Source organism: Canis lupus, chromosome X (assembly GCF_003254725.2).
Source record: "Canis lupus dingo isolate Sandy chromosome X, ASM325472v2, whole genome shotgun sequence".
Lineage (NCBI taxonomy): Eukaryota > Metazoa > Chordata > Mammalia > Carnivora > Canidae > Canis > Canis lupus.
In genome coordinates, this window is record NC_064281.1 from 79967516 (window position 1) to 79989808 (window position 22293).

Here is a 22293-nt window from a genome sequence, read left to right on the forward strand (position 1 = left end):
CCTTGACTTCCCCTGGAACTTGTCAGTCTAGCTGGTCTTCTGCGGGAGGGGCCTGTTGTGCTGATTTTCAGGTGTTAGCACTTGGGGGAGTTGCTCTGCCCCCTGCCTGGTGCAGGGCTCAGTGGGGGTTGTTTACCCCGTGAGGCCCCAGGAGGAACAACCACAGTAGCGGCGGCCGGCTCTGGAGCCCTGGATTCAGCTCCCGCAGTAACCAAGGAGCTCTCAGTCTGCAGGGGCTGGAGGCTCTGGGGACGGGGCCGCTGATCTGCTCAGCTTGAGGCAGGAGCGTTCTTGCTGTCCTGGGCCCTCCTGGCCTCTGCCTGTCCCAGGGGGAGGTCGGATCCTGGGCTGTGTCCCCGGAGCCCTGTGCTCCCGGGCCTGGGCTGTTGGATTCGAACCCCCGGCTGGGCAGCCCCCTCTCCGCGGAGTTGCCGCCTGAGCCCCTCCGAGCTGCTCCCGGGTCAAGCCGGGCACACGCTGCAGCCCTTTAGGGAGCTTGGCGCTCTCTCCCTGGGGCTCAGGTGTCTGTTAGTGTCCCAGGGAGCCTGAGGGAATCCCCGCCCTCCTGCAGTCCTGCTCTTACTCCCTGTGAGCCCCTTTCTGTCCGGGAAGATTGGTGAAGCCCCTGCTTCTCCAGGACGGAGCTCTCCTGTCCTGGGGGCACTCGCCCTGGCCTTAGCCAGGCTCCTTGTGGGGCCCCTCCCCCTTGGATGCCTTTTGTTTCTTTATTTCTTTTTCCCCATCTTCCTACCTTGATAGAAGCATGAACTCTTCTCACTGTAGCATTCCAGCTGTTTTCTCTTTAAATCTCAGGCCGAATTCGTAGATTTTCAGGATGATTTGAAGGTTATCTAGGTAATTTGGTGGGGACAGGTGACTTGGGGACCCTACTCTTTCGCCATCTTGCCCCTCCCTCTCAAAATGGTAGTTTGTAATGTAGAAGTTTCCCTAACCCTAACCCTCAAAGTACTCCCATGTTCTGTTAATAAAGTCAATGGAAAACTACATCAATCAACACTAACAGGAGGGCTAATGGTCCAGATCATCCAGGAATGAAGAATTTGTTTGCTCCAACAACCAAGAAACATTGACTACCTAAATATAAGGGGCTTACTGAGACCAGTGAGAATATATAATGAGGAGTGGAAGAAGATAGTTGAAAATATCAGCTATGACCACTAGAGCAGATTGAAAACATAGGACTATAATAGTTATGAATATTTCTTCCTTATAATGATACCTATATATCTGTATTTATGCTAAACCATTTTCTTCTACCCTCCTTTACCCCTATTCTTTTTTATTTACATGTGATTTGTTAATTATGGTTAATTTTTATTTCAGTGGACAAGTTACTGGATGTTCAAGGGAACATAGAGGAAGAATGAGCATTATCTTAGGTAGATAAAATAATCTTGTATCATCTTTTATGAAGAAGGTGAGTATGTTCTCAGTTGTATGTGGGTTACTTGCATCATGAGAGGCAGAAGCATGGATTTTTTATTTTCTTTTGTTGGTAGTGTGTATGGGTGCCAAGTTGACAAAGGCTGGACTATGAAAGCTCTGGGTAGCATCAACTAGGTTAAGTGAAACTACATTTCCCAGAATCTTTTATTTTGCATGTTTTCAGTTAAGATTGGCCACGGTAAAATTTTGCCTAAGATCTGGAAAGCAAAAATGAAACAGTAGCCACGTTTCACTCTTGAAAGGATGGTGTATATCAGAAGCTCTGCTGTGCATCACTCACTTTTTTGTGCATCTGCTGCTTCACTTGTTGGCAATGACTGTAACAAGGTTCATAGTTTCAGCTACCAGAGTCATACCCCTCCAAGGTTCTCCCATTTCTGGGCCAGGATTAACGGAGATTTTGCGGGAGGAGTTCCATTTCTCCTGCATGTCACTCATGGAACAAATTTTTAGGCTTAAAAAGAGATAAAATCTGACCTGGAGTTCAATGGGAGAAAAGATACAGGTTCCATCTTATTTGCATGTTTCAGTTTTCCCTACATTTCCCAGCTCTTTTTCATTCTTGCTTCCTAACCATGTGTCCAGTGAGTTGAGGATCAGCATCAGACTCCAAAGAGACGCTGAATCAAGAATTTTTTATCAGTTTTTACAGTAGTGCAAAGTCAAATCTCTATTATAATTTCCTTCTATGAGAGAATCAAGGATACTCTGAGAAGGCAAGGGCATACTGAAGAGGCGAAGTGAAGTTTGTCCTATCCAATTAGGAGTCTGCTGCCTAGCCTCTGATGTCTACCTTAAGTACTCCCTTCTTTCTTGATAGGAGCCCACCCACTGTGATCCCTTCTGATTCTTTAAACTACACAGTTTGTAGTCAATATATTACATGTTATGGATCCACTTCACATTTACCCTTTTCTCCAAGCCATACTTTGAGCCTTTTGTTTCCTCGAACTATGGGACTTCTTTCTCAGTCCCTGAAAATGCTTTCAATCAACGGTGGAAGGGGCATGCTCGTGACAACTTGGCCTGGTCCTTTCAGATTCCCTCAATTAAGGCCACTGGCCTTCTGGTTAATTAACCTTCAGTTCTCATGTTTCTCCCCAAGTTGGATAGGAAATAAGCAATTCTGTCTTAAATGCAAATTAGACATCAGGAAATCTTGATTAGATACTTGACTCTGCCAGTAATTTGTGTGACCTTTGGCAAATCTATTAGGTGCTTTGTGCCATTGATTTTTCCTTTTTTTTCTGGTTAGTTACTTTGCTACATTCCCTTCAAAATTTAAATCAAGATTTTTGACATTGCCATGCTCCCTCTTGAAGTGGGACCATGAACAAAATTAAATACATTGAAAGAGCATTGGGGTGATAAAAAGGAATTTTTCAGTGTTATTTTCTGAATGTGATGTTTCTTAATTCATTTGCTATGATTTTTTTTCTAAAATATTTTTCAGCGTTAGTTATATGTCATTTGCTTTTCTTTTTTAAAATATATTTAAATTTTATTTATTTGAGAAAGAATGTGTATCGGGTGCAGGGGAGCAGTAAGAGAGGGACAAGCAGACTCTGTGTCGAGAGCAGAGCCTGATGTGGGGCTTGAACTTATGACCTTTTGATCTTGACCGAAGCCAAAACCAAGAGTTGGATGCTCAACCAATTAAGACACGCAGGTACACCAACATTTTGCTTTTCGGAATAAATATGAAAAAATGCTTAATTTATCCATCATTGTAAGGATTCTTTTTGCACTTGATTTCTTTGTTAGTATGTCTGAATGCAACAGAAAGTCTTAGTTTACTCAGATTATCCCAGCAAGGTGCCTGGGATAAAAAACATTAAGCTTTTAATGGTTGCCTGTAATTATGTGTCCTCTTTTCTGTATTTTTATTGTAGAGGCTTGATGTGAAACAACAGCATTTAGTAAACACTTTCCTGCTCCTGTTTTTTAATATTTCTTCAACTCTATTCTGACTGAATCCATTTTAACTTTGTATGCTCTTTATCAAGGCAGCTTTAATAATGTTAGTATGTCCAGAATTTTTTCTTTTTTTTAAATTTTTATTTATTTATGATAGTCACACAGAGAGAGAGAGAGGCAGAGACACAGGCAGAGGGAGAAGCAGGCTCCATGCACCGGGAGCCCGATGTGGGATTCGAACCCGGGTCTCCAGGATCGCGCCCTGGGCCAAAGGCAGGCGCCAAACCGCTGCGCCACCCAGGGATCCCCCAGAATTTTTTCTATCTCTCTTCTTGGAGATTTTTAACACTGCTGAGCTGTACAATTCTTTAAGGCTCCATTCTACTGACATGAGCTGTCCCTAGATGAAAAATGGGGAGTAGGGGTGGGTATCACAGTTCCAATGACACAGAAGACAGTCATACTGGAGCTCTATAGTTTTCTGAAAATAGTGGCGTTAAATGGATGGGATTTGCATGAGCTTAAAAATAACCCAGACCTCTATGGTCTCATATACGAGGATTTTGAGACGAAAATCAAAGGGCTTTGATCACTCACGGGGCACCAGGCACATCAATTCTCACTTCCCAGTAAATGAATGTAGAGCTTGCAATGACAGAGGGGCCCTTTGTTGACCCTTCCAAGTTCTGCTTCTTTTCATCTACCCACCTGATTTTTATCACCTTCCAATGCCATCTCAAGTGCAGTCTTAGTTGACCCCTCCTCCAGCAGGCCTCCTGCCCTTTCTGTGGTAGGGCTTTCACACCTTTAAAGACTGTTGTGCACTCTGCATCCATCTTCTTTGTTGACCCCACTGCCTGTAGGCAGGCCCTTCAGTCAATAGGTTCTCCTAGGAAACAGCCATCTTGGTAGTTGCCATCTTCACCAAAGTCATCACAGCAACCAGGTCAGCACTCAGGCCCAAACATAGACTGGAGCATCCTTATTGCTATGTCTGCCAAAGAGGAATGAAACCCAGCACATGGAGGCCAAGACAGAGCTGATAGTGCAGCAGACCATGACCAAGACTCTTCAAGTTATCTAGATCCTACAGAAGGATCAGATAGGATTTGAGGGCCTGTGGCCTTTATGGCTTCCCAGAAAGTTACAAGAACTCTTAAGGAAGAAGAGGCCGGGCAGGAGGCCTCCCAGCCCATAGTTAAGGACAGGGCTATCCAGGCAGCAGAACAGGAGGAGGGTCAGGAGGAAGGCAATAAGGAAGTGGTGGAAGAGGAAGAGGAACAGGACTATGATGGTGAGCAGGAGGAAGATGAAGATGAAGGAGAAGACAAGAAGGCACAGGAAGAGGGTGCTGAAATCACCCTTATAGGACCCATGAGTTCCCCACAGCATGGTTTTAGTTCCTGTATCTGTTCCATTCCACAACTTGTACATTATAATAACCACCACTTGGTTTGGCCCCATGCAGATCACATGTTGGTAAGGCATGGTCCCTGGAAACCTGAAGATCTAGGAGAGGTACTCACACCTCAGGAGGGTCAGGGCCTGGTAGATAAAGTAGAGAACTGAAAGGGTGAATACCTGTCAGAAAGAAACTGCATCCAATTGTCCAAGGAAATTGCCCAAGGGCTATATACTAGAAGGCAGAGAACCAGAGGATTCCAAGGTCTGGGAAAGCAAGTCCCCAATGCAGAGGTATTCTATGAGTTGGGGGCCTGTGCAGCCAGAGGGACTGTAACTACCAAGTTGCAGCTGTGTCCTCAGGTCATTGTTTCCCCCATTGGGGCACCCAGCCCAAAAGCAAGAGGTGCCCAGCATTTGCCTGTAGCCATTAAGCAGTGGTGAAAGCTCTCAAAAACCTTCAGGCCCAGTATGCCCAAGTAGAAGCTCAATTCTACAGAGACTTTCACGATCTAGAGAAAAAGTATGCTGCCTTCTACCAACCTCTGCTTGATAAGAGATCTTAGATCATCAATGCAATCCACGAGCCCACAGAAGGTGAATGTCAATGGCAAGTAGGTGTTCAGGAAGGCACATGTGGAGATATGGAAAGAGAGCCTGTGGGAGAAGGGCACACAAATGGCATACCTCACTTTTGGTTGACAGCTTTTTAAAACGTGAAGATCCTCAGCAGGATGATCCAAAAAAGTGATGAGCTTGTACTAGAGCACCTGGAAGATGTAAAAATTAAAATTTCAGGATTCGAGGAACCAATGAGCTTCACCATAGAATTCATCATCAAGTCAAATGAATACTTTTTCAACAAAGTCCTGACGAAAACCTACCAACTGCGATCAGACCCAGGTGATTCTGATCCCTTCTTCTCCAAAGGGCCAGAAATTATCAGTAGCACAGGGTATAAGATCTACTGGAAAGAGGGGAAAGATGTCACCGTGAAAACTAGCAAGCTGCAGAGAGGTGAGGGCCGCAAAAGTTTTGCATCCATCACCAGGAAGATGCCTGGCTATTCTTTCTTCATCTACTTCTATCCTCCTGATTCTCCTGAGGGCAGAGAGATGGATGTTGCCACCGATTATAAGTTGGGCTATTTTTTCCGTGAAGTTCTGGTCCCGAAGTCCGTGTTATTCTTCACTAATAAAGCCAGAGATTATAACTATGAAAGTGCTGATGATGATGCTCGAGAAGCTGGAGGTGAGGAAAAGAAAGAAGTGATCAGAAATGAAAAACCTGACAAAAGGGCTGGAAAAGATCTGGACCCAGAAGAGAGCAGTTGTTAAGAACCCAGGTATGTGTATGTAGTTTTGTGTATCACCCAGCCATGCCTGACATACATCACTGAAATAGCTGAAACTGAGGAGGAGAAAATAAAGGATAAAAATGGAAACCAGGGCAACCCTGGTGGTTCAGCGGTTTAGCACCGCCTTCAGCCCAGGGTGTTGATCCTGGAGACCCAGGATCAAGTCCCACGTCAGGCTCCCTACATGGAGCCTGCTTCTCCCTCTGTCTGTGTCTGTCTGTCTGTCTCTCTCTCTCTCTCTCTCTCTGTGTGTGTCTCATGAATAAATAAATAAAATTTTAAAAAAATAGAAACCAGAGGGCCTGAAAAGGATCCAGATCAGTAGAGCACAGCCTGCGAGAATCCATGTTGAGTATCATCCAACCATTCCTGTCATACACATATTATATTCCTACATTTTCTCAGTAACTTAAATAATGTTTTAAATTTATTTATATAAACCAATTTTAGTGTTAAAAATTTACATATATACTAAATCATATACAGTGGAGGACATACTGAAATGTATTTTTGTCATAGGCATACCTACTCTTTGAGCTGAAACTGTAAGACTTCTACAGGTGGGATATTTCAGACCTGGTAGTTGATATCATATTTATTTTGTTGTTTTTTTTTGGGGGGTGTATATTTTTTATTGGAGTTTGATTTGCCAACATAGAGTATAACACCCAGTGCTCATCCCTTCAAGTACCTCCCTCAGTGGTTGATATCATATTTGTTTAGAAGGCAGTTACTAGAACAAGTGGCTAAAGTGACTGAAAAATACACTAGATGGGCCTTCATCATCCATGCCTGCTTAAATGTGGTCTTTTGTACTAAATATGAGATAATACCTTGGAGAATGTGGCTACCTAAAAAGTTGTAAAAAAAATGAATATCAAGTAGGAGCACATTTAAAGATTGATTCCAGGATGCCTGGGTGGCTCAGTGGTTGAGCATCTGCCTTCACTCAAGGCATGTTCCTGGGATCCTTGGATCGAGTCCCACATCGGGCTCCCCACGGGGAGCCTGCTTCTCCTTCTGCCACTCTCTCTGTATCTCTTATGAATAAATAAATAAAATATTTTAAAAAATAAAGATTTATTCCTAACCATTCAATTTTAAGTTTTTGTGTTTCATGTGACAGTCAAAATAAAACATAGAGTAAGGCTTTGGTTATCACTGAATTGTTAATTTAACTTAGATCTCGTGTACTCTTTTATTTCCCTCTTTTCTCTCTCCTTTTATAGATATGCACAAAAGGCCTGGGAGGTTAAGAGATTATGGTTTATGAAAAGAGCAAAGACTTTTAAGGTGGAAAGACTTATTTATATCCCTAAATGGTTTTCTCCCACCCTCCACCAAAAAAAAAAAAAAAAATTGTGGTGTTTGACAAGTGGGAAATGAGGTTGGTGTGATCAGATGATTGAAGACATCAACTGGTGCATAAACAGCCTGATACCCAAGAGTCTAGATTGCAAGAGGAAAATTGCATTGTTTTCTCTTGTTGAGACAACAGACATACATAGGATTTACTATTAGATTTAGAAAGTCATTGATGTATGTTAATTGTGTTCAATTGCTAATATTCTCTTTTTCTTTCTTGAGTGTCAAGGCATAGAAAGACATGGATGAAGAAAAAACAATGAATTTATTCTTCACAGATTTCAGATTTTCTGATTTTCAGCAGTCTGGGAAATTTTATCAACACTGGTTTTGCTCCAAAGTTCATCACCCAAAATGTAACATCCACTGATATTTTACTTTGCTCTTATATCTTTCAGAGATATATGACAGTATTTGTTCAGAATAAAAATAAAAGTTTGCTTGAAATATATAAGCTTCAGATTTTCTGGAAAAATAACACTGACCCAAACTTATCTTTAAATCTCTTTTGTTACCCCTTACAATCATTGAAAAAAAGATCACTTTCAACCATGTTTTAAGCCCTTTTAATGCAGCCACAAAATAATTAAAATATCAGGTTGTAAACAATTTATATAAAGAGAGATGAGGGTCTTGCCTCTCCCTATTGCATTTTATTGAAATAACGTGGTAAATTGCCTAGCTTACCTGAATTGACCAGATGGTGCTGAGCTGGTACAGGGTTGATGTAGACCAGTAGTATTAACATCATTTGGGAACTTGTTAGAAATGCAAAGTCTCAGACCCCACTCCAGGCCTGCTGAACTAGAAATTAGAAGATAGGCCAGGAATTATAGTTTTAAAAGTCTTTTTGATGATTCTGAAACATACTAAAGTTTGAGAACCACTGGTTTGAGCTTCATCTATGTTATGACCAGCCTTACTTCACTGTCTTAAGACTGTTTTAGGTAAATTGAACAGGACAATAAAAATTGGACTGGAGAAGAGACTAGAATTCTCAGGGGTGGAGACACAGAAAAAGACCTACAAGTGCAAGGATTGGGTGGTGGCAATGGAAAAATGAATAAGGGAAAAACTAGTGCCAAAAGTATACAAACTTTATAATGGAATTTATGCAAAGTTTATCAACATTTTTTAATTGCCTTAAATCGATAACAGGTAAATATACATGTAGTAAAAAGAATACATAAGAATCATACATGCATATGTAACATGCAGGAAGTCATGTATAAGAATTACTTACTTAGGATAGTGGCTACATATTATGGAGTGAGAGTGAAGACAATTTAGTTGTGGAAGGTTACCTGGTGGTCTGCAATTCTGCAAATGGCTGGGAGTCCAGTGTGTGAGGTTAAGGGGATATGCATACTTAGAAACCATGCCTCCCACCTTGAGCCATGCTCCATTCATCTGGTGCCCAGAATTTTCTCCTCACGTGACCCTAAATCCCAAGCTCCAAGAAGCTTGCATGCTCTTCTTCAATGGATCTGTGCTCGATTGTTCACTGCCAATGTATGTATACATCCAGACTGCAAGTTAACTAAGAGGTGGTGGTTATATACAGGGAACAGAGGATAAGTTGACTACATTATCCACACATATGTACATGAAGCCTATTGAGGGGAAGAATGGAGCCTAGTGTATACGGAGGAGCAATGGAGGAGAGGCTGGGGCCTAGAACCTGGAGCCTGGAATGAGGAGCACAGGCCAAGGGTGAGGGGCTCTATTCTCCCCACACCACTGGAATAGAATTTAGAGGAGTCTAAGTATAGTGGACAGGTCATAAGCTGACCTCCCCAATAATTCCTACTTTCTGGTATTCACACTCTTTGTATAATCCCCTGTTCTTGAGTTTGGAGGGATAGCAATGACTTTCTTCTAACCAATAGAGTCCAGAGAGAGTAAGAGAGTGAGAGGAGGGGGGAAAAGAGATCCTCTATATGATTATTTGTTATGTGACAACAGAAAACTAATACACTGCACTTGGCAGCCCTGGAGACTCTAGGCATCTGGATATGTGATCTCGAGTATCACCCAACCTTTCCTGACATATAACTGTCACTGAAAGCTCTGTGTTAAAATTCCTTCAATAAACTTTATAAGAAAAAGAAACATTAAAATACACTGAGTAGTCTAATTTGAACCTGGCCATTCAGATTAATACAAATGTATAAAGGTATATTTTTCATGGTAGGTAAGATATTTTTTAACAGTCTATTAATTGATTTAAACCTTTCACAGATAATTATACATAGTGGGTAGGCCCCCAATTGAACTCTTGCCCTGAAACCTTTAAATGTTATAAATGGGGCAGCCCTGGTGGCTCAGCGGTTTAGCACTGCCTTCAGCCCAGGGCCTGATCCTGGAGACCCGGGATCGAGTCCCACATCCGGCTCCCTGCATGGAGCCTGCTTCTCCCCTCTGCCTGTCTCTGCCTCTCTCTCTCTCTCTCTGTCTCTCATGAATAAATAAATAAAATCTTTAAAAAAATAATAAAAAAATAAATGTTATAAATGTTACAGGTAGTCCAAATTAAATATTTGGAATTTAATTTGGAATATTTGAAAGAGGAATACCTCTTTCCCTTCCTCATTCCCTGTCATGCTTTGTTGCCTAAGTACAGAAACAGTGTTACCCTTTGCTCTGGAAATGCTGCCCACGCCTGACCATACCCACCCTCTTTCCCACACATCTCATTTTCTCTGCACATATTGAGTACACAAATTCTGTTACTCAAGACCACCTCTCTCCCATGAAAATAATCAGCTACCGGCTACCAGCCATCATCTCATTCAGACATACCTTTATGGAACCCATTTAAGGATTATACACAACAATCCTCCCTAAGAACGATTCTTCTGGGAAATAATATCTGAAAATAACATACCTGATAAATATTAGTATCCAAAATATATAACAAACTTAAACTCAACACCCAAAAAGTAAACAATCCAATTACAATTGGGCAGAAGACATGAACAGACATTTCTCCAAAGAAGACATAGAAGGCCAACAGACACATACAAAGATGTTCGTCATCACTTACCATCAGGGAAATACAAATCAAAACTGCAATGAGATATCACCTTACACCTGTTAGAGTGGCTAAAACCAATAACACAAGAAACAATAAGTGTTGGTGAGGATGTGGAGAAAAAGAAACACTCCTGCACTGTTGATGTAAATGCAAACTGATATAGCCACTGTGGAAAACAGTGTAGAAGTTCCTCAAAAAGTTAAAAATAGGTCTACCCTATTATCTAGTAATCTCACTACTTGATATTTACCAAAGAATACAAACACCATATTGTAAGAATAAATATTTTTTTAAAATTTTTTATAAATTTATTTTTTATTGGTGTTCAAACACCATATTGTACACCTTAAAGTAATATAACACTGTATACTAACTGGATTTTTTTTCTTTTTTTTCTTTTTTTTACTAACTGGAATTTTATTTATTTATTTTAAAGATTTTATTTATTCATGAGAGATACAGAAAGAGAGAGAAGCAGAGACACAGGCAGAGGGAGAAGCAAGTTCCATGCAGGGGGCCTGATGTGGGACTCGATCCCGAGTCTCCAGGATCACACCCTGGGCCAAAGGCAGACGCTAAACCGCTGAGCCACCCAGGGATCCCCTAACTAACTGGAATTTTAAAAAGAAATACATTTTTATTGTTTATAAGCTTAAAAATAAGCTTAAAATTTCTTAAAAAGCTTGTTTATTTTTTTATTTTTTTAAAGATTTTATTTATTTATTTATTCATGACAGTCTCACAGAGAGAGAGAGAGAGGCAGAGACACAGGCAGAGGGAGAAGCAGGCTCCATGCAGGGAGCCCGATGTGGGACTCGATCCCGGGTCTCCAGGATCGCGCCCCGGGCCTAAAGGCAGACGCCAAACCGCTGCGCCACCCAGGGATCCCCTAAGCTTGTTTATAAGCTTAAAAATTTCTTAAATAAAAATAAAGATAAATTGTTAAAAGTGGGAGTAACTGCAATTGACACACTAAAAAAAAGAATAAAAAAGAACAACTCTTCTTAAGAACATTCTGCTTCTCTGACAATCTTTTGGTCTGACTGTCAATATCTTATTTTATTTCTCTCCTCTGTTACAAATAGATTGACATGGGCTATAGAAGAGTTTTTATTTTTGCAATTATAGTTTTTTATAGAGAAAAAGACCAGGGAAGCTACAGAGAAGGTGGAAAACATCAGAATGTGCCTCTGTGAATTGAGAAATCCGTAACCTCTTTATTTTAAGAAAGTTATATTGCTAATTTTGGAAAATAGAATATTAATATGGGAATTGCCAGAATGAGAATAACCTCATATTGGTCCCCTCTCAGAAAAAGTAAAGGGTGGTAAATATAGCAGCTAGTATACCACTATTATCTGGAGAATGGTATCAAATCAAATCAAATATTTGCCATGGGTATTTGAATGAAATGTAATCAAACTACCACCTAATAAGTGTCTGAAAAATTATCCACCTAGCATTCTGATTTGCCATTCTCACTGCAAATACCATTGAATCTGTTTGGCCATATTGACCAAGTGGCACAACAGCTTGCACAGCAGCCTGAGTGTACTACACAACTTTTTCTTATTCTGGACCCCACGCAAAATTGACAGCCTTTTAGTATACTCACTAAATGGGTAGGATTATCACTCCCAAAAAAGATATATAATGACTTCAAAATCAAAAGAAATCTATTAGGCATTTTTCCTGGTAGTAGGGGCCAGTGGCTGCAACTTGTTCTTCCCCTAGAAGGATATTTTAACATTCTCTATACATTTGAACCCCCAGAATATTCACCAAGAAGGCCAGTCATTGAATTTTTGTGGGGTTCATTTTCCACTCTCCAGCATGTATTTATTTTGCCAAGATTCATGCTACATCCTGCTCATCAGCCCAATCAGCCTGATAGCATCAATGTAAGGGACACTACCACTATCCTATGGTACAGAGAGTTGACAAATCTCACTGAAGATTAGATTTTGACATAAGGCTGGAGAGTTAATATAGCTCTGACAGAACATGAAAGTAACTTGCTGGTCCTACCAGCCAAAATCAAACTGTTTCATATAGTCTTCACTGCTAAACATAGATGAAAATAAGCTTCACACCAGGTTCCAGGGGATATGTTGCTTTTCTCAGGCAAAGAAACCACATTTTAAATAGTATCTATATTTGGAGTCATCATTTGACCGCTTTTACAATAATCCATTGTTAATCTTGAAAACCCATCTCTGTCCTGTGCAGGCCAGAGCAGAATGTTGAATGGAAATGTTATGATAATCTCCACTCCCTGAATATTTCAAGTCCTTGCTGGCGATGCTAACCTCTGAAGTTTCCTGAAGTTTCCTCTGGTATACAATATTGCTTTCAGTATACTATATTGCTAGTTAGAGACAGTTTTTGTGTTTTTCATTTGGCTTTCTCTACCAAATAAGCTCATATTCTATGGATTAGGAAACAAATGTGGGGATTCTTTCAGTTTCTGATTATCCATATTTTATTTGTGCATTCTGTAATGGGGATAACAACAAGTTAGTGAAAATTCGTCACTTACTTGAGTGACATTTTGGGTCTCCAGGAATTAGGATTCCTTCAGAGTCAGTATCTAGTAATCTCTGACATGTATGACTTCTTCCCTGTTTCCTCAATGTACAATTACCTGGTAAGTATATGCAAGTCCCTTTAGGGAAGACCAGATTAAGATTTACAAAATTTATTTTGGCTGGGTAGCAGAGTCCTTTTGCCAAGGAGATCTGGCCTCTGTTTTTTTTCACAGGGCACTGGGTCTGTGAAGTGGCTCAAGTATGGAAATTGACAAGGAGCTGTGATTCACTATAGTGATTCAAGTCAGATCTCCATTCATTAGATATAGAGCCATTTGATTTATACAGATGAAGTAGAATTGAGTAGGCTGCCCATCTATTTTTGTTCTAGGGGTACCATAATCAACTTCTCAACACCGAAGATCACTGTGAGTCAGAAAATTATTATTACAGCTTAAGCTCTGCTGCCTATTTTAGTAACCCTACCCATCTTGTCTTTGGCAAATGTATGTCTCCACTTAGCTCCTTTTAAAGCAGGAACACAATAACCCTTTTCAATTTAGGAAGCCCAATTTGATGGTGGCAGTTTCCACTCTCATTTATGCCCTACCAAGATTATACATCACAGATCCTCAGTGAAGCTGAGGCTCCCCCCAGGAATATGTTTCTTATAGCTTTGGTAAAGAGTCTTCTGGAATTTTCTGGACATAATAGTGGAGGTCTTAAATGATAAATCCAGTCTATCCTTTCAAACTCTCTAAACCTTTGGATACCTTCATCTCCATTTTTCTAAGGAAGTCCTGGCACTTTAATTTCATTTACTATAGGATATCTTTGGGCCCATGTTTCTGTCAAATAACCAAGCAAAATGTTAGGGTCACTCTCACCACTCAAGCTGACATATTAAATATGAGATCTCTACTTAGTGACACCATATAAATAAATTTGGCCCAATACTACATATTTTTCCATCCTGACAACAACTTTAGATCTATTTTCATACATGTATCCTAGGTTTCCATTAATAAAAGTGAAAAAATCCTATAATTCATTTGATGTGTATCACATTTCTTCATAAGCTACACTTTTTACTTCATGCTCTGGAAGCTGCTAGGACTTGAATCTGATTACAGATATAAAAGCAATAGTAACTATGTCACATGATGGAAGTATTAGCTAACACTGTGGTGGTAATCATTTTGCAGTACAATAGCCCTCCCTTTATCTGTTGATGGATATGTTCCAAGATCCCTACTGGATGCCTGAAGCCATGGATAGTACCAAACCCATTTATACTACATTCTTTTCTTTAAATACATATCTAAGATAAATACTAATTTGTAAATTAGGCATAATAAGAGATTAATAACAATAATAAAATAGAAAAATTATAACAATATACCATAATAAAAATTATGTGAATGTGCTCTATCAAAATATCATGTTATACTGTATTCATCATTTTTCTTGTGATGATGTGAAATGATAAAGTGCCTACATGATAAAATGAAGTGAGGTGAATAACATAGGCATCATGATATAGCCTTAGGCTACTATTGACTTTTGATGATTCATCAAAAAAAAAGATAATCTGTTTCCAGATTACAGTTGCCCATAGGTAACTAAAACCTTGGAAAGTGAAACCATAGATAAGAGGGAACTAGTGTATATAAATAAGTATATCTAATCAACAAATTGTACATCTTTTTTTTAAAAAATATTTTTTTGTTTATTCATGAGACATACATAGAGAGAAGCAGAGACATAGGCAGAAGGAGAAGCAGGCTCCTCTCAGGGAGCCCGATGCGGGACTTGATCCCTAGACCAGGATCACGCCCTGAACCGAAGACAGATACTCAATCGCTGAGCCACCCAGGTGTCCCAACACACTGTACATCTTAAACTTACATATATGTCAATTGTATCTTAATAAAGTTGAGAAAAATAAAACTAAAAGAAAAGCAATGATACATGGTATGGGTAGGTCCTGAGGTGGATCAGTAGTCCCTCACAAGGCAACTACCTCAGGTAAGACCATTACAGGTTTTTCCTGCTACAAGATACTGATCTGCCGAGACATGAGTGTAAAGGCAAAGGGAGAATAGTAGAACTTAGTACTTCAAGGAAATTAGCTTCATCCTGATCTTCCTGTATGTCCCTGTCTAAATTTTCATTGTTTAATCTCTTCCCTATACACAATGTTCTAACTTTAACATAAGAGAACCCATGAGGCTGGAAAATAAATTTGCATTATACTTCAGCACTCCATGAGATTATACTTTAGTTTTGCTTTTCAGAAATCTCAGCCTCATGACTACAAAAGATAATGACTGTTTTTTTAAAAACACTCATAGATAGGGTTTGGTTCTCTATCCAAAATTTGATCTGGGAATTTAAAGCCCTGAACTCATCATTTTCCTTCTCAAGTTCTCTGAAACATGTAGAAGCAAACAACCACTGCTTTATAATCTTTATTTTCACTGAAGTGTTTTATAGCTGCAAGTATATTTTAGTCACCCAAAGTCTTTCCACATACATGCATTTGCTTCTAAGTGTCTACAGGTGATAATATAAAAAACTGTTTTGCTGATGTACACCAAGAACTATCATTTGTACCCTTTGCCAATGGAAACAGAATCATTGATATTTTTAAATATAATAAGATCAGAGAACTAATTCCCAAGTATCAAGAACTAATTCAGAGAATGCATCGTTAAAATGGTTTCTCTAAACATACTTCTGATGCCAATTCCTGTTCTGGTTATTATTATTATTATTATTATTATTATTATTATTATTATTATTATGTGTAACAAATTATCCCAAATATAGTGATATAAAACAAAAAATTTATTATGTTATCAGATTTTGTGAGTCAGTAATTCTGAGATGGCACAGTAGAAGACATCTCTGCTCTATTATATCTGGGGCCTCAACTTGATAGACTTGGGTCTATCTAAGGGTCACTCATTTACTGGCAAATGGAATAATATTAAGGTGCATTCACTCACACATATGGTGCCTGGATTGGAAGAACTCAAAAGCTGACTGCCAATCAGAGCACATGCATGCATGAGAACTCTGTACATGACTTCGTTATATCATGGCAGCCTCCAGATAATTAGACTTATTACAAGTGGCTCAGGATTCAAAAGCAAGTGTTCAGAAAACGATATAGAAGTTGCATTGACTCTTCATCTTTCCTTGAAAGTCAAATAATGTCACTTTCACCAAACTCCATTAGATAAAACATTCTCCCAAACCTGCCCAGTTGGTAGGAGAAGGAATATAGACCCCCACATCTCAATGGGGTAAAGCAATGTTGATGGAAGGTGAGGTAGTAGCCATCTTTGGAAAATACGATCTTCCACAGTCTACTGTAAAGCAATAAATATTCTTTCAATATTCTTTCAGAATGCAAATTACAAAAATGAATGCCAATTACACTTGTCTCTTTTAAGACCCTCTAAAAGTCTCTTACCATTAAGGATTCTCTCAAGATCAAGATCTCAACATCTCCGGTCCAGTGCACATGCGGCTCTTCGCATATTGTTCTTCAGGTTCACCTAGTTGAGTACCATTCTTCTCAATCCGAAGACCTCTGAATTGAGACAAATAATTGCTCCTTCCCTTCCAATATAAAATATGAGAAAAGTACAGGAAAATTACTATAGACACTACAATTCAAAAGGGTAAATAATAGGCACATAACAGCCACTGAACATGGCTATTCAAATCCAACTAGTCATCCCTTGCAGTTCCTTGATTAGGGATTAGTCCTACTCCCTGGGATCTATTCTCTGTGGCTCTTGTTTGCATTGCAGATCTTGCTTCTGCTTTTGGACTAATCTTTCCTTTTCCCTAAGAGGTAGCCTGTGTTTAAAACTGAGTAACCAAAAATAAATTAATTAATTAATTTAAGAAAAAAACTGAGTAACCTATTTTCTACACTCTCAGAAAAGTTTGGATGTCCCAGTACCTCTTTTTATTTTGTATAATCCCTATCAGTTCAAGCTGAGGCAATTTCTTTATATTCTTTGGGACCTTTCTGTGTATCAATTTATAATCTACTCAATGAAAACAAAAGAAACTCCTTCTCTACCTTGGAATTCTAAGAGGCTGCTATGGGATATTCCTTTGTAATTATAAGAAGTCTTATAATTTAATTTGAAATATAATCTTATCATCCTTAAAAGATGTTTTGTCTGTCTGCAAGTGTCTATAAACCACTGACTTAGATCATTCTATGATCAGAACAAAATCTTTTACACAGGATCAAATGAATGTTCATAAATAGGTGTGTGAGTGTGTGTTTTGTTTAAGGTTGAGCATTTTAAAATATGTGAATGTATGTGAATCTGTAAGTGTGAGAACGTAAGAATGTAAAGTTTAGGAGCAAGAGTATAAGACTATGCATGGGGCCTGGGTAGCTCAGTTGGTTAAGCATCTGACCTCATCTCAGGTTATGATCTCAGAGTACTGTGATCAAACCCCATGTTTTTTTTGGGCTCCATGCTCAGTGGGGAGACTGTCTGTCCCTCTTCCTCTCCCCTACCCCTCCACCGCTCTCGCTCTCTCTCTCTTTCTCTGTCTCAAATAAATAGAAGACTATGTGAGTATGACAGTGAAAGTGTGAAAACATGAGAGTGTGAGAAAGAGTGAAAAAATATAATAGAGATTACCAAAAATAGCCAGAGTTTTCCCAAAATGATCATCAGGGCCATAAAATTAAGCAAAACTTACTCTGAGGTTATAATCACAGACTTTCTCATTCTACGCATGAACATCATCCTGGAAGTGACCACCACAATGACTGGTTCCTCACACAGGTTTGGTGAAAGAGTGGTGGAAATAATGCACCTGACTGCTATGGAGGAGTCAGATCTGAGTCCAGGTTGGGCTCCCTGCTTCCCACCTGTGTGACTTTGGCCACATGCCTGAGAGTGACCTTCTCCTCACACCCTTGCTAGTGGCCTAGTAAGTCAATCCAAGTAGGTTTAAAAACTGGAATGACTTTATCCTCTCAGTACTTTATTTATTTATAACCTACCAAGAATGGTAAAAAAAAAACTGTCTTTCTTAGCTACATATGTAATCTTATCCTGGATGGCACTTCTTTTGTGGGTTCCAGAGGTATGAGATGGTTTCATCTTATTTAGAGTACCCACCCAGGCCTGAACAAAAAGGAAATTGTCTTGTTAATCTTCTTATTAATTAAAATAAAAATCAACGCTTGTATTGATCTCCTGAAGTCAATCAAAGCCATACCACTGTTCTGTCTCTCTAACTGGAATAACTCGTATTTGTGTAATGGTATGCTTATTTATGTACTCTGATGGTGAGGTTGTGAGGTCCTTTGCAAAGCTACTTGTTTGTTTGCTGGTTTCATTGTAGAATGAGCAAAAGCTACTTAACTCCACACATCATTATCCATTTGCAGGGTATAGGTTTTAGCATTTTCTGAGGAATGCAATTTCCCAAATATGACAGGTTCAAGTTTCTCTACCTGTGGTCACAACAGCATAGGATACTTTGTTAGAGTTTGTTTCTCTTCTCCAGAAGCTTAATTTTTTCTTCACTTTCATCATACATGTTGGTCCAATGATTATACCATTTGGTCTTAGCATTGCCTCAATGTTTGTTTGTTTTCTCCGAACCTGTGTAACCCATCCTCATTAAAATTTTTTTCTCCTCATGAGAGTTCTGGTGACTGTTGTAATTGGGCAATTTTCATGCTTTATATAGATCTCTGTCTAATAAAATATTTACTCACATGTATTACATAGGTTCTACTTTCTCATCTGAGTCTTCTTTATCTCCAGGTTTTAACTTTTTTTCATATTTTTTCATTCATTCATTCATTCATTCATTCATGTCTAGCTTTGAAAGAAATATGTGAATATTGAGAAGTGTTTTAAGGTAGCACTTGCAGAGATACCATAGAAAGGATATGTTAATGGTGTGACCATTTATAAACATGACATATTTATAACCATGTATATGTTAATCTTGTGACCCATCCACATTTTAATTTTTATGTTGCCTGGGATAAAGAAATTTATACCTGGAGGTCCAGGTATTGAACACAATTATGACCTGAAGTTTTATGCTTTATACTATGATCCAATATTGGGAATCTCTAATGACCCAATCTTTGCAGATTTTAATGTGTATGTTTGCCTGGGGATTTAGATTGAGGGTCCAAGGTCCATTGGAAAGTTACTCAGACCTGAGGCCTTTAGAAAAGGTCATAAGACATATTTAAGACATGCCTCCATTTGCTCATCTTTAAGTAGGGGTCATTTATGGCAATTGCATATTGAGATTGGATTTGGGGCTTCTGGGGCATTAAGATCTGTTCCACCCTAGGTATCTGTCATGGCCATCCTTAAAAGGGATTGAAACCCAGGTCTGTGTGTCTGTTGGAAGGACAAAACTATTAATGATACCTTGTGTCCTCCATAATCCACCGAAAGCTGTTTTTCCTTCAATGTTTTTTTGAAAATTGTCATTACCTTTAATATTTTATCTACTAATTCATTAATTGTATTAAGAAGGCTATAAATGGCTGAAGTTTAGATTAAAGGTCTACCTCTGAGGATGAATTTATATTTTCTACTTTGCATAGAAACCTAACAATAATTTTATCAAAATTGCATAATGACATTGTGTTTTCTATGGCACCTGGGTTATGCCCATATATACTGAAAGAGAAATATGTAGTAGTGTATTTACAGGCAAAAAAAGAGGAATATCTCCATTCACACCAGCTATATTGAGTGTCCACTATTATTATGAGTTTTGTATTTTTTAAAGGGGGGATATAACTGGAGCCAAGGGTCATCTGATCCCTTCTCTTGTGTGGGAAAAGCTGGTTGCTCCTGCCAAAGGAAGATTAATGTTCCAATTGTGTACTGTACACATCTTATTCTGTGATTTGACATGACACCTGTGATGGGAGGGTCTGGTGATTTTTATAGTTCCAGAAATAGAGTTTTGCAAACATATTTTAATAACCCCAATCTCTTTCCCCTTTTTCATCCCATCTCTGGTGGTGGTAGTTGATTCCTTCTGTTACTTCCTCTGTGCTCTCAATGTCTCTTTCTTTCTGTTCGCCTTCATGATTCCAACTTTTAAAAACAATACCATTAAAGGCTATTTAAATAACTATTGTGTGCTATTTTTTCTTTGCATTTGATTTTCAATAAATTCACCATAATGTGTTTAAGTGTTGATGTTCTTTGTATTTGTTGTGGAGTTTGTAGAATCTCTAGAATTTTTGTTTGGATACCATTCAATATTTATTTTAGAAATTCTCTGCTATTTTCATTTCCTATATTTCTTCCATTCATTCTGTATTATTTTTCATTCTGAGATAGTAATTACATCTCCCTTTAGCCCTTTACATTAAGGTTGTTTTGTCTAAGGCAGAGGACCTTAATTCAGACAGGTGATTCAAAGCTGGGATTCAAACTTTGAGAGGGCTGATCAATTTCCAGTTAATTTTTATTTTTAGAATTTAGTTCTTCATAATGCTTTACTGAAGATTTTGAGCTTTCATAGGGCTTTTACTCTGTATCAGACCCAAGAATCCAGTTTTTGTTTCTCAAGCTCCATGATGCTGCTAGAAGTTCTGCTCAGGTCCAAAATCTATTAGATGCTGCTTTCTTTCTTTTTTTTTTGTATATTTTTTATTGGAGTTCAATTCACCAACATATAGTATAACACCCAGTGCTCATCCCGTCAAGTGCCTCCCTCAGTGTCTGTCACCCAGTCACCCCATCCCCCCACCCAACTCCCATTCCATATACCACATCTCTACGGTCAACTAATAATATTCAACAAAGCAGGAAAGACTATCCAATGGAAAAAGGACGTCCTCTTCATTAAATGGTGCTGGGAAAATTGGACAGCCATACGCACAAGAATCAAACTGGACCATTCTCTTACACCAGACACAAAGATAAAGTCAAAGTGGATGAAATATCTTATTGGGAGACAAGAATCCATCAAAATCCTGGAGGAGAACACAGGCAACACCCTTTTTGAACTTGGCCACAGCAACTTCTGGCAAGATACATCTATGAAGGCAAGGGAAACAAAAGCAAAAATGAACTATTGTGACTTCATCAAGATAAAAAGCTTCTGCACAGCAAATGAAACAGTCAACAAAACTAAAAGACAACCTACAGAATGAGAGAAGATATTTGCAAATGACCTATCAGATAAAGGGCTAGTATCCAAGATCTATAAAGAACTTATTAGACTCAACACCCAAGAAACAAACAATCCAATAATGAAATGGGCCAAAGACATGAACAGAAATTTCACCAAAGACTACATACTCATGGCCAACAAGCACATGAGAAAATGCTCCACATCACTTGCCATCAGGGAACTACAAATCAAAACCACAATGAGATACCACCTCACACCAGGAAGAATGGTGAAAGTTAAGACAGGAAACAACAATGTTGGAGAGGATGTGGAGAAAGGGGAACCCTCTTGCACTGTTGGTGGGAATGTGAACTGGTACAGCCACTCTGGAAAACTGTTGGAGGTTCTTCAAAGAGTTAAAAATAGAGCCACCCTACGACCCAGCAATTGCACTGCTGTGGATTTACCCCAAAGATACAGATCCAGCGAAAAGCCACGACACCTGCACCCCAATGTTTATAGCAGCAATGTCCATGGTAGCCAAACTTGAAGGAGCCTCGGTGTCTATTGAAAGATGAATAGATAGATGCTGCTTTCAAAATCAGCAAATCTCTTACAGCAAGAAACACCTTGCCAAATTCAGGTCTCACCACTTCATGATCTTTTGGGATTCTTTTCTCCTGCATGTTTGGCTGCCTCACTAGTTTTCTTGTACCATTAAACAAGTAGTTGTTATCCCTTTTTCTTCTTCCCCATACATTTTTCTCAAGAAGTTAGGTTGTCATTTTCAAAATCAGAAATTTAAGTAGACTAATTTTATTTATTTTATTATTTTTATCAAAATATTATTAACATACAGCGTTATATTTGTTTCAGGTGCATGATATAATGATTCAACAATTCTATACATTATTCAGTGCTCATCATGATAAGTGTACTCTTAATCCTCTTCACCTACTTCACCCATTCCCCCACCCACCTCCCCTCTGACAACCACCAGTTTGTGCTCTATATTTAAGAGTCTGCTATTTTGTTTGTCTCTTTTTTTTCTGTTTGTTCATTTG

The 22293-nt window shown here is 39.0% G+C and overlaps 1 protein-coding gene and 1 long non-coding RNA gene across 2 annotated transcripts in view; one reads left to right on the plus strand and one right to left on the minus strand.

Annotated features, from left to right (window-relative positions):
* LOC112649532 (proline-, glutamic acid- and leucine-rich protein 1-like) overlaps nt 1-5777 on the plus strand; it is a 40884-nt gene extending 35107 nt beyond the window's left edge. The window contains exon 2 of the mRNA XM_049107653.1: nt 5404-5777. The gene's annotated coding sequence lies outside the window, so the exon portion shown is untranslated. The remainder of the gene's footprint in view (nt 1-5403) is intronic.
* On the minus strand, nt 3550-5800 carry LOC118353703 (uncharacterized). Its single transcript, XR_004813037.2, has 3 exons — nt 5670-5800; nt 5473-5555; nt 3550-4378 (listed from the first exon to the last, which is right to left on the minus strand). It is a non-coding gene; the product is annotated as an uncharacterized LOC118353703 (long non-coding RNA).
* Between the last annotated feature and the right edge of the window lie 16493 nt (nt 5801-22293).